The sequence below is a fragment of the Agelaius phoeniceus genome, chromosome 5 (assembly GCF_051311805.1).
Source record: "Agelaius phoeniceus isolate bAgePho1 chromosome 5, bAgePho1.hap1, whole genome shotgun sequence".
Taxonomy (NCBI): domain Eukaryota; kingdom Metazoa; phylum Chordata; class Aves; order Passeriformes; family Icteridae; genus Agelaius; species Agelaius phoeniceus.
The window spans coordinates 11,297,180-11,312,582 of NC_135269.1; positions in this window are offsets into that span (position 1 = coordinate 11,297,180).

A 15,403-nucleotide genomic window follows, 5' to 3' on the forward strand; every position below is an offset into this window, starting at 1 on the left:
ATGGATCTCTTGGTGCCAACCAATTGCTGCCCTTGTCACCACCATGCTGAACGCTCACAGAACATCTCAGGGTGGGCTTTGAAGGCAAACAAACCAGGGTCAGGACGACTTCTCTGCTATTTATTTCACAGCTCTGTGCCCTTCCAATCCCAATCTCATGAGGACAGGTGTTGCTGTAACCTGGGGAGGATTTGAGTTTCCAAATTCGGTGCTGCTCCAGCCTGTGAACAGCTCCATCATCCCCATCCTCTCAGAGGGAAAAAAATCCCTTCTACCCACAGAATTCCAAATGGCAACACAGAAATGAAAAGCGTGGTCCAACCTTCATTTCTGAAGCATCTCTGGTTCCCCTGAAGTGTTTGCTGATGACATTTCAGGGCTCTGCTGTGACCCCACAGTGGTTTGAGATTTCATTTTTGGCTGATAGCCAGCTTGCAAATAAAGAAAAGGCACTCAAATACCTAATGAGCTTTCACCAAGGTTCCCCTAGCCCCTTCCCCTTGAGCAAGCCACGTGTGCTCTCCACAGCATCAGAGGGACATCTTGTCTGACCTCACTGTTTGGAAAGAGGGTGATGAAAAATTGCCCCCAACTTGGGACAAACTTGGAGAGTTTAATTTTAAAATGCAGATATCTGAAACAATGCATGCACCTTTACACTACAGGTAAAGCCTCATTTCACAAGGCTCTGTTTTTAAAAATTAAGCATCTTCCTTTCCACTCAGAGCTTGGTATAAAGGAGGAATATGGGATTTCACAGGGATCCCAGGTGACCTTGAATATGAGCTTTAGACCAGAGGATTTATCCTCATCCAGATCTGAAAAACTTCTGAAAAACATTTACTTTAAGAATGCATGTGGAAAACTAATTGGACTGTTGCTGTGCTCCAGCTGAACTGGTACCTCCCCTGCCTGGACTCTTAATTAGTTTATCTGGAAAGCTAAATTATGTCAATAGTGTAATAATAAAGTGAGCCACGAGGGTTTTTAAAACTTAAAACCTGCATGTATCATCAATGCTGAGGCAGAGCTGCTAACACAGAGAAAAAGGAGAGCGTTTGCCAGCCAAGACATCTGATCCTACTGTGTTATTTTTCAATATTAATGAATAAGTAAACACAAATAGGCTACTTGTTTTAAGGTGAAGAGCAGCTGTCAAGACAAAACCCAGACAGCTTTTCCTGCTTCAAGGAACTGCTCAATGCTCCCCAAAACTGTAAAATGCTTTCTTGTAACTTGAGTAATTTAAAAATTTACTTTCTTGGCTTAATGATTGACCAAAAGATTTTGAAAATATTTACCAGGAATTCTTTAAGGGAACAAAAAACTGCTGATTGACATAGAGTTGTAAATAAGGTTTTGCTAAGGAGTACAATTTCAGAGCGAGATGCCATCAACAAATGAGTTCTTTAGTTCTGCTTTCACCAGTTGCCCATGTAAGTAGCAGCATTTTAATTTTCTGAAGGTGCAAATGCTCTGAAAACTGGTAGTTGTGAGCAAGCAGGTTAATAAAGAAATGGGATTTTCACCATTTTCTGTTTTAGGCCAAATAACAGATAGCTACAAAAAAAAAAAAAGACAGCAAATCTTGATGATAATCAAAATTGATATTATGATATTCATGCTTCCAGAATGAAGTACTCAAGCTGTGAGGCTCAGAGAGACAGGACCCTGAACTGGCTTACTCCTAGGAGCAAGGCAGATCATTTATAGCCCAGCCTAAGAAATCCATCAGGGCTTAACAGAGAATAATAACCTTTCTGAAGCATTTTTAATTGACATTTCAAATTCCTTAAGAGGAAGATAATTCTCTTAAATTCTTAAGGATTCCTCAAATTCTATAGCAAAATGACCATTTTTTTATTACTGGTTAAACACCTTTAATGCAGCTTCTCAAGCACTGCTGGTTTCTTTGCAGCACTATTGCTTTCATACCTATTAAAGCCAGTAAGACTATTCTATGGGGATTTATATTAAGGAGATTTGAAGACACCATTAAGAAGATCAGCCCTCTCTGCCTGCCAGGCTGTTTCCTGTCAATAAAGTTATCCCCCCTCATCCTGTCATTTCGGGTAGTTCTGGAAATGGAGACCGTGTTTGGAAACCTAAAAGAGATTCCTCCTCTGAACAGAGACCCCCATCTTTCCCAACAGCATGGGGAGCAGTTCCAAATCTTATACCGATGATTTCAGAGTAATCCCTGGGGAAGAGGAAGTTGATAACTCCTTTGGAGAGTGTTGTGTAGTGTGGGAGCCCAGGGAATTCCTCTGGCTGCCCTAGAGGACTCGAGCCCCTGCCCAGGGGGCTCAGAGACCTTGGCACAGAGCCCAAGACCCCTGTGCCTTTGATTGAGCCCTTGGAAAAAACAATTACCAACCTTATATGAAGAATTACAAGCCACAAAAGTTTAAGTAGAGTGATAGTGAATATATCATGGGGTGAAAAATAGATTTTTTGGGGTTTTAGAATGGGGATTCAGGGGGCAAGATAGAGGAATCTGGGCATGTCCAGCCTTTCTCCTTCTATGCCTCCATGTTCTGCTGTGATGTTGGCACTTTTAGATTAGTTTAGAGTAGAAGCTCACTGTCTAACATAGGTGATAGGTATTGGAAAGTAATTGTAAACATTGTACACATAGTTTTTAGTATAAAAAGATAACACAGCCCCAGGGCAGGCAGAGTGCCCTGGACTGTCCTGCTGGATGGACCTCAGCAGGACAGGAGAAAGAATTTTACAGATAAGATACAATAAACAACCTTGAGACTGAGAAATGAAGAGCTCTGACTCCTTTGACCACCAGGCTGGGAAAAGAGACTTTCTGATTTTTCTTGGGGTCTCTCTGAGCAGCGAGAGACCCCGAGAGTGTAGGTCTCAGGTGGGATCACTTAGGGGACAGAATTTGCTCTTTGAAATTTCTTACTGAACATAAGACTCCTGACCAGGTACATCCATCTCCTTAATCCTATTTTTTACTGTATGGCCTGAACACAGACAGAGCTGACAGAGGGAAAATGAAAAGCAAGGCTAGGTAGTGGGGAGAGCATCCATGGTTGTCCAGGAAGCAAAGCAAAGTGTGACAGGATTTTCATCTTGACCTCTTTCTTAGCAGGAATCAAGAAGGTAAACAGGAATGCTTGGGAATGGAAACTCCTAGGGGAGCAGGTTGGTTTTTGTCTGACATGTCTGATGCCTGAAATCCTCTGCTGGGAGCAGCCAGCATAGGGGGCAACAGGGCCTGTCAGAAAGGGTTTTCTTACAGGTGTAAGGTACTCTGCCAAATAAAACCAAGAAACCTGAGGAGTTCTTTCCAGGTTAAAGCATCACCCATTCTTCCTTCAGAAAGGTTTGTCCTCAGTGACACTACTTAATCTACAGCACCAGCAGGCAGAATGAAAGGAACAAAGGCACTTGGAGAGGTGACAGAATTTCAGATTTCAGACTTTGACTGCAGAAAGCCAAAGAAACTATGGAAGACATGTGTCTCTGTGGGCAGTTTTCAGTGAGCCAAAACAAGGCAGAGGATGGTGATACCTCTCCAGGCTCAGGTACAAGTGAGAAGCCTCATGAGGAGAGAAAAGAGCATGGCTGACCTTTCTGCCAAGCTGCCAAAGGCAGACACAGTAATTGTGAGTGCCCTGGTGAGGAAGAAGAGCCGTGGGCAGACTTGGCTAGCCAAGGAAAAGAGGCAGCTGGAGGAGCTGGTCCTTGCAGGGAACTTGCAGGATCTGCAGTCCGGATCACAAGCTTTGATCGAGCAGCCAAGAACCAGGTGGAAATCTACCGCCAAAATCTGGAGGGAGGAGCTGGAGGCAAAAATTTTTGCAAGGGTAGGAGGGAATGGGGTTGACTAACAAAGCCACCACATTAGAGAGATAACTTCAGATAGCTTAATTGGATTGAATCAGTTAATTGGACTGCAACAAATCAACCAAATCTGGCACTCAACATCCTCTGAAAAACAAGCCAAGGGCAGGTGGAGGGAAAGAGCAGGCAGGGAGAATACAGCACAAAGGGAAGATACATCCCCCTTCCTCAGGGCAGAGGCATCCCATTCTGAAAGAGAAAAGAAGATAAGAAAAGGTGAGAAGCTTTCCAGGAGGAAGTATTCACTCACAAAGCTATGTAGATAAGGGGAGGGCAGAAGCAGGATGGGCAAGCTTCAGGCAAAATTTGAGCACGAATTGATCACGGGGATCCCCAAAACAAGTCGGATCTCATAGTGGATGTTCATAGTCAGGGGTGATGAAATAGAAATAAACCCAAAGCAGGACACACATGTGACCTCAGTGACGTCCCTCAGGTCTGACAGCCTGTTCAGATTGCAAATTACGGCACAGCAGAGAAGGCAAAGGACCCAGATGTTGCCTCCAGGGCAGAGGTGGCAGAGCCTGAGCCACAGAGCCCTGTGCAGCATGACCCCCATGCTCCAGAGGCACAGAGTGATCTGATAGACATCTCAGGGCCAGCGGGAAAGTTCCTCTGTCTGCACTGTCCCCATGCTGCAGGGATCACCAAGGACACAGTTCCTCTGTCTGCACTGTCCCCATGCTGCAGGGATCACCAAGGACACAGTTCCTCTGTGTGCACTGTCCCCACACTGCAGGGATCACCAGGGACACAGTTCCTCTGTCTGCACTGTCCCCATGCTCCAGGGATCACCAAGGACACAGTTCCTCTGTGTGCACTGTCCCCATGCTCCAGGGATCACCAGGGACACAGTTCCTCTGTCTGCACTGTCCTCATGCTGCAGGGATCACCAGGGACACAGTTCCTCTGTCTGCACTGTCCTCATGCTGCAGGGATCACCAGGGACACAGTTCCTCTGTCTGCACTGTCCTCATGCTGCAGGGATCACCAAGGACACAGTTCCTCTGTGTGCACTGTCCCCACGCTGCAGGGATCACCAGGGACACCAGGACCTATTCCATTTGTGTGTAGAAGAGAAGGGATACAGGAGGGTACTGCCCTGCAGACTCAGAGTATTTTGCAACTTATTTCCACCTCCAGGAAAAATGTAAGAAGGCTCTCAGAAAGGAGAGGGTGGGTTTTGAATCAGGAGGGTTTAGGACTTGTATAGCACATACCTTTTACCTCCCAAAGAAGTTTCTTTGGTTAAAGCCACAGCTGGAGTTTTCTGTCTCTTTCTCAGTCAGTAGTGCTGCCTTGTGAAGGCTGACCTAGAACAGAGGCTAGATGGGGTTAAAGAATAAAGTAGGGATTTATTAGAAGGCCTCAATGGATGCACCTTGGGCAGCACAAGAGCCCAGCCAGGGCTGCACCCAAGATGAACCCAAAATGGTCACAAAAATGCATGACCAGTCACAGGGTCTCACACTTTTATAAGTTCTGGTCCATTTGCATATTGGACTTAATTGTCCAATTACAGCTTTAGCTTATGAGGTCCCATCCTTCTTGTTTTCCTCTCTTCAGTCCATGTTGTTTATGCTCTTGGGCCTGAAATTTGGATCATTTGTCCTTGGTCCCCAGCTAGAGAAGAAATTGTTTTATCTCCCTACTTTGTGAAGAGAGCTCACCACTCCCCAAGATGAAGCTCAGAACTACACACCAAAAAGTACAGAATCTGGAAAACATAAAAGCTAAAACCTAGGATGTGACTGGGTTGTGTGTAAGGGTTAGGGCTGATTAGGAGCTGTGGGAGAGCAAACACTCCAGCTTGGGCTGAGCTCACCTGGGGAGGCAGAGGGGAAGCAGTGCCTGAGGCACTTGAGGGTGGCTCCTTGAGCCAAGGCATGCCCAGGAGTGGCTGAAAAGGAGCAGCCTGCAGGGATGACCAGGCTGTGAGGAGGTGCCCTGGGATGGCATTGTCCTCCAGGCACGGGCACTTTCTGAAAAACAGCTAAACAAAGCGATTGCTATTTACAGAGTAACAAGCTGGCTGGTCAGAAACATTGCAAAAACTGGCCTTTCTAAAACCACCTAGCAGTGTGGTTTCTGAGATGCTATTTTCAACATGCTGTCAAAACAAATCTCTATCCATAGCTGAACTGACTGACTCTTCCTGTCAGGATGACTACCCTTAGTAGTGGTTGAACCAGTCCTAACTCAAGGCTTCAAAAGCAAGAGCAATATTTACTGGTTGATTTGCATTATCTGTAGGAGGAAAGTGGGAAAACTGGATAGCTCTGGAAGTGACCTCTTGTGCTGATCCTACTTTGCCCTGCATATGTCAGGGCTCAGTACTCCACTCAGAGTGGATTGGGGAATCACAAACATCCCATTCACACCCTGTAGTAAAAAAAAAAGTTTAAACAGGGGCTAAATCCCTCCTGCTTGGACCAATTGCTTCATGGTGAGCAAAAGAGTTTGAGGTCCCAGGTAATTTCCTCTGTGCCATCTTGTGCCAGCCTCTGTCCCAGACAGACCCCAGACTGCAGGTCTGGCCAGTGAGGTGTTCCCTCTACTTCTAGACCCTCAAGCTGCTCCAAAACACAGAGACCTGACAGTTCAGCCACACAAAAAAGGCAAGGAGGGACTCAGCTGCCACCCTCAGGAGCAAGGGCACCCATCCAGCAGATGTGTGTGAGGTGGGAATGTCCAGGTCTTTCCCACTTGTGTAAGTGTTCAAATGCTTCTCACTTACACACTCAGGCCAAACTTACCCTCTTATAAAGCCCATCCTGTGGTAAATTAGAATAAGTAGCCATTCATAGCAGGTCTGCAAAACAGGAGGAGTTTTGTTTGTGCCATTCTTTAAGGCAGCAGCAGCCCTTTAAAGCCTCTTTTATAAGCTGTGGTAAATGGGCTCCCAGCATGCTCCTTACACTGAGTCAGCCTGTAGACACTGACTGGGGCACTGGAAACAGCATTCTTAGGGTGTCCTGGCAGAGAGACACCAATGGCCACACTCAGAAATCAACTTCAAATCAGTGGCACCTATTTATCTACCCCATACAGACTAAAATGTCAGGATGTGAACCTGGTGCAGGCAGACTCGGCTTCTTGGGGACTGAGGGAAACAGGTCAGTGCCACAGTGCCCTTTCCTTAAAATCCCCCTGCACAGTGCCCCTGTCCATAGGCACAGACCCCTGAGCTCTGCTAAACACAGCGTGGGTTTGCAGTCTCTGTGCTGTGACAGTCCCCTCCATGGCCACCCTCCCAGGCTCCCAACACCCCTTGCCTTAAGGCTGGGATGCTCCTGCCTGGCTTCTACATCCATCCCCATCCTGGGGATCCATCCCACATCCTGGGGACACAGCACTCAGTGATACCTGCACAACTGTTTCCTCCCAAGTATTTTGGTGTGGCTTCATGCTGCCAGCTTTCTGCTCTGCAACAGCACCCCTCTCTGCCAGGTTTATGTAATCTACCATCACCACTGCTTCCTGCTCCACTGGTTTTAATACTTTCAATGCAGAAGAAGCCCCAGACTCCCCTCCAAGAGGTAGCTGCAGTCATGCTTCAGGCAAGTCATCCTTGAAACAGCCCAGGAGCATTTAGAGGCAGCAGTTATGATACCAGTTACTCATTTTCCATTCACCAGGACTGTAATGGTTGGTAGACCATCTGCCTGTGTGAATTTCAAATACAGCCCTTGCAGAAACACTGAGAGTAGCTGGCTGTAGCATCTTAACTACACTTCTCAGAGAAATTTAGGCTGAGTTGCTGGAGTGCAATCTGTTACCACCAATGGGAGAAGGAATTCCCTGCAAAGGAATCAGTCTGATGTGGTGGGGGGGTGACAGATTTGAAAGCATCCAAAAACTTCCTGAGGAAGCATGATATATTCCCTTCAGTGCTAGTTCTCTGCTGGCACTAAGGGCGCTTATAAAACCTCACCTGTTCTGTGTGTGCTCCTGGCACTTCCCTCTCCTTAAACAGGAAATAAGAGTAACTAATTTCTTCAAGGTAGTCACTAACCTGTTGCTGGAAAACTTGTGTTTCTCTCAAGTAGGATCAATAAAGCCCAGAAAACCAGTCACAGGGAATGAGAAATAGCATTAACCAGTTCCCAAGTACATGTACCATAGAATGATCTTACAGCAAAGGACCCTCCAAAGTGTTCATCAAGGGCAGCACCCATTCCACAGAGCTGTCCCAAAAGAGACACAGGGCCACACGTGGTGTGTGAAGCAGAGTGGAGGCTTCTGCCCTGGGAAAATAAACTGCATCATTGTGGCCAGCTAAGAAATTAACCTGGTCTCTTCCCAGGAAGCTGGGGCTGGCACAGAGACCATCCCTTGTTCCCAGGTTGTGAGGTGTCTCTGACCAGCTTGACCACAACAGGGATTAGCTTTTGGAAGGCAGAAGGAAGCAGTACCTGGATGTGCAGACTGGTTCTAGTGCAGAGCCAGCCAAGCATGCTCCAGTTATTCTCTGCTCAGGGACTGGAGACTGCTCTGGCTGGATAAAAACCACCTGATCTAGATTGTGTCAGGTGAACCTTAGTAAGAAGGTCATAAAAAAACCTGTCAGCTTTCATGTCTCATGCTGCTTACCAACACAGGATGCCCAGGGTGAGACAGAAAGTGAGAGTGATAGAAAGGATAAATCAAACTGGTAACTACTACCTGATAATTTCTTCCAGACTGTGCAGCTTGTAAGTCCAAGAGCAGCTTACTCTCTGTATGCACCCAGCTTGGCTGTGCAAATTCTGGGTGCTAAACAAGGCTGGATTCTGACATAAAGCAACATCTTGGAACAAAGTTTTTCACTAGACACAGAGACAGAATCTTCTCCCAAAATTAAAACAAGAGAGGAACTGTGATTTTTGGTTTGACCAAGGCATACAATGATATTTTTGATCCTAGTCTGCTTGCAAGATGGCAAACATTGACTCAGTGGGGTATTTGTGCCTCTGGATCTGATTCTTTGGGACAAGTAACTTAAACTGAGATTACAGAATGAGATGAACTCCTGCACAATGCAAAGAAAATACATTTTCAATCATCTGTTCTCATCTGGAACTTTTACAAACTCTTCATGAATTGTTTCCAAAGCCCTGCTCACTGCACTGTAACAGTGGTGGCAGGACCTTGCAGTGAATGGGAAATGTTTTGATTCTACATTAAGGCAGAAGCACTTCCCCAAATGTCTCCATATTTCAAGAAACAGGTATTCAAGATGGCTCATACTGTCTGCTTTGCAAGGCTACAATGTGCACTTGGCTTTACATGCTCTTGTAATCCCAGAATTCTTAGTTTTGTTATCTTTAGAGGTTCGATATATTCAGATTAGAGTGCTCAAAAATTCTTTCAAGCTAGTCTGGCATTGACACAGCTGAAGAATTAAATCAGGCCTGTTCCATAGCATCTTCATCAGGTGCAAGGAACAAGCAAGGAGTTTCACTCACTGGCTTTTGCACCAAGAGTTCATTCTGTGAGTGAAACTCACTTGGATTTTGATAGAAATGTGAATACACAGGAGCTGTGTCCTAATAGTGGACTTGACTTTATTCCTGGCTTCACATTCATGGCTTTTTCCCCCTTTATTTTACATTACAGCAGATCTGCTGTTGAACAGGCATTGTGCATTTAGACAGAGATTCAAGAACACTCTCTTGTCTCATCAAAACTTTTTTCTCCTGCTTTGATGTGTTTTGTCTTCCTGTTACCTTGCTACTTGTGCTAAGAACACAATGCCCTTGGAGAAATCTTGTTTCACTGCATATTCCACACCCTGTATGTCTGTGCTAACTCCAGAGAAGGGCAAAGCACAATGCAAAGGTGTTCAGAGTGCTTTGGCCTCTGCCAGCTGTTTGCCCTCTGAATTTCATGCATTTTTAATTGTACACACTTCTGTCTGTCTCCAGCTTAATGCTTTCATGAAGAAAGCCTGGTATTCACTTGATTTGCAGCCATCCACTTCTTCACAAGCAAAGTCCTGTTTCATAACAGCCTTTCTGTAACATGGGTGCTGGTTATACCACAGAAAAAACATTTTAATAAATGTTATTTACATTTTCAGGGTAGCTAGAGGGGTTTTGGTTTTAATTAGCTGAGTAAGAGAGTCATGAGTTGTTATACAGACACAAAAAGAGCTGCTTCCATCATCTCCTTACCCATGGCTCCAAAGGAAAATATAGTTCAGCCCCTTGCAGGCAAGTATTTTTTTGAAAGAGGGGGAAGGGGAAATTGATTAAGATGTTACAGAGTGTGTGTTGTGCCTGGAGTCCTCAGTAGTTTTTCCTTACCTGATCAATTGACTAAGTCAGAGGTAGAAATTCACTTCAACTTCAATTTGGGAGGAGCAAAGGGAGCGCAAGCCCTCCTGCCAGGCTCCCCCAAGCTGGGGGGAGGTCAGAGAGGTGCCTGCATGGGAGCACTGCCTGCTGAGAACCACTTCCAGTGAATTATGGACTCCCTCCTCCCCCCATTGCTGCTGCTTCCTTCTCCTTCCCTTCCTAAACCTGATCCTCAGCACAGAAGCCTCTCAGAACCCCCCTGCTTATGAAACTTGGAAGGAGCAAGGTCCAAGGGACAGAGGGGCATCCCAGGGAGCTTTGGGAGGAGGACCCTGCTCAGCAGCTCAGCTTGTGATATCTCCAGGAACACAGCCAGCTTGGGTGATGAACAAGGCATGAGGCTTACAGGGCACTGTATGTGCTGCATTTTGGTAGCCCTGCACCAATTTTTGATGAAAACTTCCCAACACTTTGGATGCTCCCAGGAGCCGGTCCCGTTGCAAGCAGATTGAACCTCAATCTCACAGGAAAACTTAATTTGGTTACAGACCAAGTGTAAGTGAAAGATGGATGTGTGCATCCTGCTGAAAAATGCTTCTGATAACCAGAGGGGACAGAAGGGACATGCCTGTCCTCTGTGGGCAGGTCCTGCTCTGCCCTGGGGAACGAAATGAGGGCTCAGATTTGCCCCCACTTGCCGAGGGGGTTCTATCTAGAACATCCTGCACTTGGTGATAAGACAAACCCTGCAGCTCTCAGCTCCACCCAGAGTCTACACCAGCAGCCCTCACTGTCATTGTCCTGCTGGCACACCCTGTGTCCTGCCACTGCTCTCTCCCAGGCTCTCTGATGCTGAGTTCAGCTCAGTGTCCTGCTGGCACACCCTGTGTCCTGCCACTGCTCTCTCCCAGGCTCTCTGAGCTGAACAGATTAACACCAGGCTGTACAGTATCTTCCCTAGCACAATTCTGGCCCCTCACAGAGATAACTATTTGTACTTAAAATGCTGACATCATCCAGAAGCCAACTCTTATGTGGGGACTGGGACTGCCCTAATAAACATTGTGTGTTGAAAGCAGCAGTAACAACAGTCATTTTATGATTTTCCCAAAAGAGGGTCACTTCTGTGCACAAACTAATAGGCTTTACAGTGCACTACATTGTGCATGAATGCCTGTCTAAACCCATCAGTTTTAGGAACTTTCACTGACTTCAGCAAGCCATGGTGGATCAACTTGTATTTGCACTTCCAGGACACACATTTGAATTGAAGATCAGCTAGTTGACTCCTGACTTTTTAGCATTGTGCCAGTTAAACAGAAATGACTAAGCCCAGAGCAGCTATCCTATTTCCCACTGAACACAGCTACCCACACTACCCCTGTCTAGCTCAAATTCCTGCTGACATCTGAAATTCTCTCCTAACAAAGTCCATCCAGAGGATGAATGAAACAGCTTCTCTGGCCTGCAAGTTGTTCCTAGTTCTCCTGTATTCCTGTTACCACAAATGGAAACTTTTTCCACAGCTTTAGGAACATGAAAGCTGGGCAGAGCCATAGGGCAATGTTTCCACTTCCATTCCCTGAATGCAGTTTTTCTTTAAGCCATTTTATGGGCTGGGGGAGAATATCCTGTGCACCACACCCACTTCTAGCCAGCCTCACACTATTTACACAGCCAGGAACCACAAACCATCTGTGAGAAGTTCAGATCTCAGGCAAGCCAGTACCCACACTGATTCTGAGCTGGAGGGCTCCCATTGCATGGTCCAGCTTAGAGCACATGCTGTTTATCCCATGGGGCAATGGCAGCTCAAAAGCTGCACGTGTGCAAGCAGAAGAACTCAGGTGAGAGCACTGAGCACAAGAAACAGGCTAAGGAGACTCCATGGGAGAGTTCACACTAGCTCAAGTACAGAAGAAGAGTCATTTGAAGACTCTTCAAGTCATTTGAAGAGTCTTCAAATGACTTCCCAGGTCATTTGAAATTGAATCCATGCCTTTAAAAAAACCCCACAACCAAACACCAGCACCGAAGATGGCTCTCAGTGTACTGACCACTGTTGGAAATCTCTCCCTTGCACTTCACAGGTCTTCCACCACACATTTTCCGGTATGGATGTGGTGGATCTGGTGTGATCTGTTTGGGATTGCAGTGAGCAGGGACAGGCTGTGGGGCAGAGAAAGGACAAGATTAACTCTAATTAACATTAAGATGTTCATGAACGTCTGTACCTCCTACAAGAGCTGTGGACTCAAGATGAAAAGCCATGGAAAGGTGCTTTTGCAAAGTATGTTTCCTCCCTTTTGGTAGGGAATCACTGCCATCCCCACACAACAGCCAAGCAAGGATTTTTATGGATTTCTGCAGTGCTTAATCACATTGCTGATAGCAACCATAATTCCTGTTTTGTAGCTAAGTAGGAAGAAGAATTCCTGTATTGTAGCCTGTTCTTCTGTCTGGACAATGACAAAACTCTCCAACCACACACACCTTGACAGACTTGCAAGCCCAGAACACCACGAATCAACAGGTTCACCAATGCCTTTAAACTGGATTTAAGCACAGATGAGACCTCAGGGCACTTCTGCCACAGCAGCACTGAACAGCAGCTCTCAGCCACACACCTGTGGATGCTGCAGGGGCAGGTGCTGGACACCAAGGATGGACAATCTTCCTTGGTGAGGCAGAACTGGCTGCAGCCAAGTCCCCTCACTCTGCACATCAGCTCCCTACCTGCAAGGTGGAGTTTAACACAGGCAAATTGCTTAAAGCTCTTGGGGCAAGTCAGGGAGACTTAGAAGCCACATTTTCTGGTCTCTATTGTGTGCCTCTGTAAGAAAAATAAGGAATTTGTCTTTTAAAATTGATATCTAAATTATCAATATATTGTAAAAAATAAAACCTGCCTGAGTCCATCACATTTAGATTTTACTCTTGCAAACATTTTATTTTTTTTGATGTGTAAATGTATCACAATGTATCACTTGGGTGCCTTTGAAGGAATGAACTCTGTATGAGAGGACAGTGCTGGTGGGAATATTCATAAAGATTAATGCCTGCACAGCCTCCAAGGCCAAGCTGCCTCTGTTGGACTTCTTTAGGCATAATTAAAAGCAGCCCAGTGAGGTTTTCTCCTTGCAAGGCCTACTGGAGGAACCCATCTCTTCCCACTGGCTGCAGGGGCAGGGAAATGGCTTTCCTAGGCTAGCACCAGCCTTTGTGGAAACCTCTCTTTGAAATCAGGAGAATGCAAGGATTGCAGGGCACCAAATGCAACATCTGGCTGCTATTACTCAGTTTAATTTTAGTTTAGATTTGTATAAGCTGGCCATGGAAGCAGGGGAAAATCTGCCACTGAATGTCCTGGGTGAAGATGGGGACATCTCTTACAGATTATTCTGCTACTCAGTGACTGGTGTGAACACCTGAGTCTCTCTTATGCAAAGCACAACTATTTTACATTTATGGACCCCACTGAATCCATTATTGAATGGTAACATGGCAGTCATTAGATCACCTAGCAGTGAGCTCCTTTTCAGCATGAAAAAGAGCTGAAAAATACGAAAAAATAAGCTGTGGGTAAGGATCAGGGGGGTTGGCTGTGTTTTTGTCTCAGGACAAAGCTGGGCTTGGTTCAAGGCAAAAACAATTGGCCTGGTCACATTCTGGCAGAAAAAGTTCATTGAGAGGCTCTGAGATGCCCTGTGAGTCTGCAGGGAATGCAGATGGGCCCTGTGCAGTGCAGAGCCTTCCTGCAGAACCACTGCAGCTCCACTCCACAAAATCAGCTCTGCAGTGGCTTCAGCATAACCAGCCACCAGATAGCAGACCCAGACAGGAATTTCCCCATTCCCCTCACCCCCTGAGCTGGGCTCAAAGCAGCTCATGATAGACGGCTGAGAGAATAGCAGGGGAGAAATCAGGAATGTCAGCAATGAAATGCTCCCTGACTGCAGCCACAGGAGCCTCTGAGCTGATGGGGTCACAGCCAGAGAAGCAGCTTCACTCACCATTTCACTGAACACCATTTATTTTTTGGTTAATTGAACAAGCTTACCTGAAATGCTGGAAAGGAACAAACCAGATTGATGAGCTACTTCAACTCCTACCCATGTCAGTTTTCTCAGTTTTTCTTCTATTCCTCCTTTGCAGAAAACAGTGCAGTGCTCCCAGACTGCATCAATGACAGCACAGCAGAGAGGGAGTTATTTGCACTTGCTCACCTGGACAAGCTTAGTTCTGCCCTACTTCAAGCACTGACTGCCTTTAAGATGTCAGATCTCTAATTTACACACATTTATTAAGGAGTTGTAAAGGTATGGCCACCCCACCCACTGACATTTGACAATAAGCAGCTCTATAGATTTTATTCACATCTACAATGTTGGTAAGCACCAGTATCATCACACAATATATTTCAGGATCCCCACCTATGGTCCCAAGCTCTGAGACTTTTAGTCCTCTCCTGAAATTCTCTGCCTCTCTAAACAGAGCTAAAGTAAATGAACACACATGCTGCACTTCACATGTGCCATGCACACACTCATGCAGGGCTCTGCATTTCAAACTGTCAAAGTTTCCAAATATTCTCTCCTGTTTTTGCCAATTCCAGCATATCTGAAGCTGGGAAGGACATAGGGAAAATTTCTGAAAATCTAGTCCAACTTAGAATAGAGGGCATTTCACTATCTTTTTTTTTTTCTTTGCACCTTTTTTGTTGTAGGCATCCATCTCTCATCCATCAACCCTCCTCCTACCACAACATGCTGCCTGACAGACTGGAGAGCTTCATCCCAGCATTCTAACCCTGACTTCAAATATCAGAGCAACTCATATCAAGAGAGGAAAGAGACCCTTTTGCTGCAAGTTAATCCCATCCTCCTTCTCCCCACTCCTCCAGACACCAAGGGCAAAGCAATCTTATTGCTGAGCAAACGTCACCCTGATAAGAACTCAGCTTCACTGGGATCCCATTTCTTCCCTGTAATCAGCCACATTTTCCACCCAAGCCTTGGAATAAAGACTGTGTTTGCTCAGCACAGTCTCTACCTCCCCTTTGTGTCAGGGCAGGCAGAAGGGCTGGTTTTGGGAACAGTCCCTTACACCCCCTTGTCCCCAGCCTGGCTCCAGCAAGTTCCCAGTACCAGAGTCACCACCAGTTGGATCATTCTGTTTGGTTTGTCCCAGGCTCAGAGCAGCTCCTCAGGTGGAGACCCAAATCTCCTGGTTCCTCTGCAAGGAGAAAGGGACACCAACCA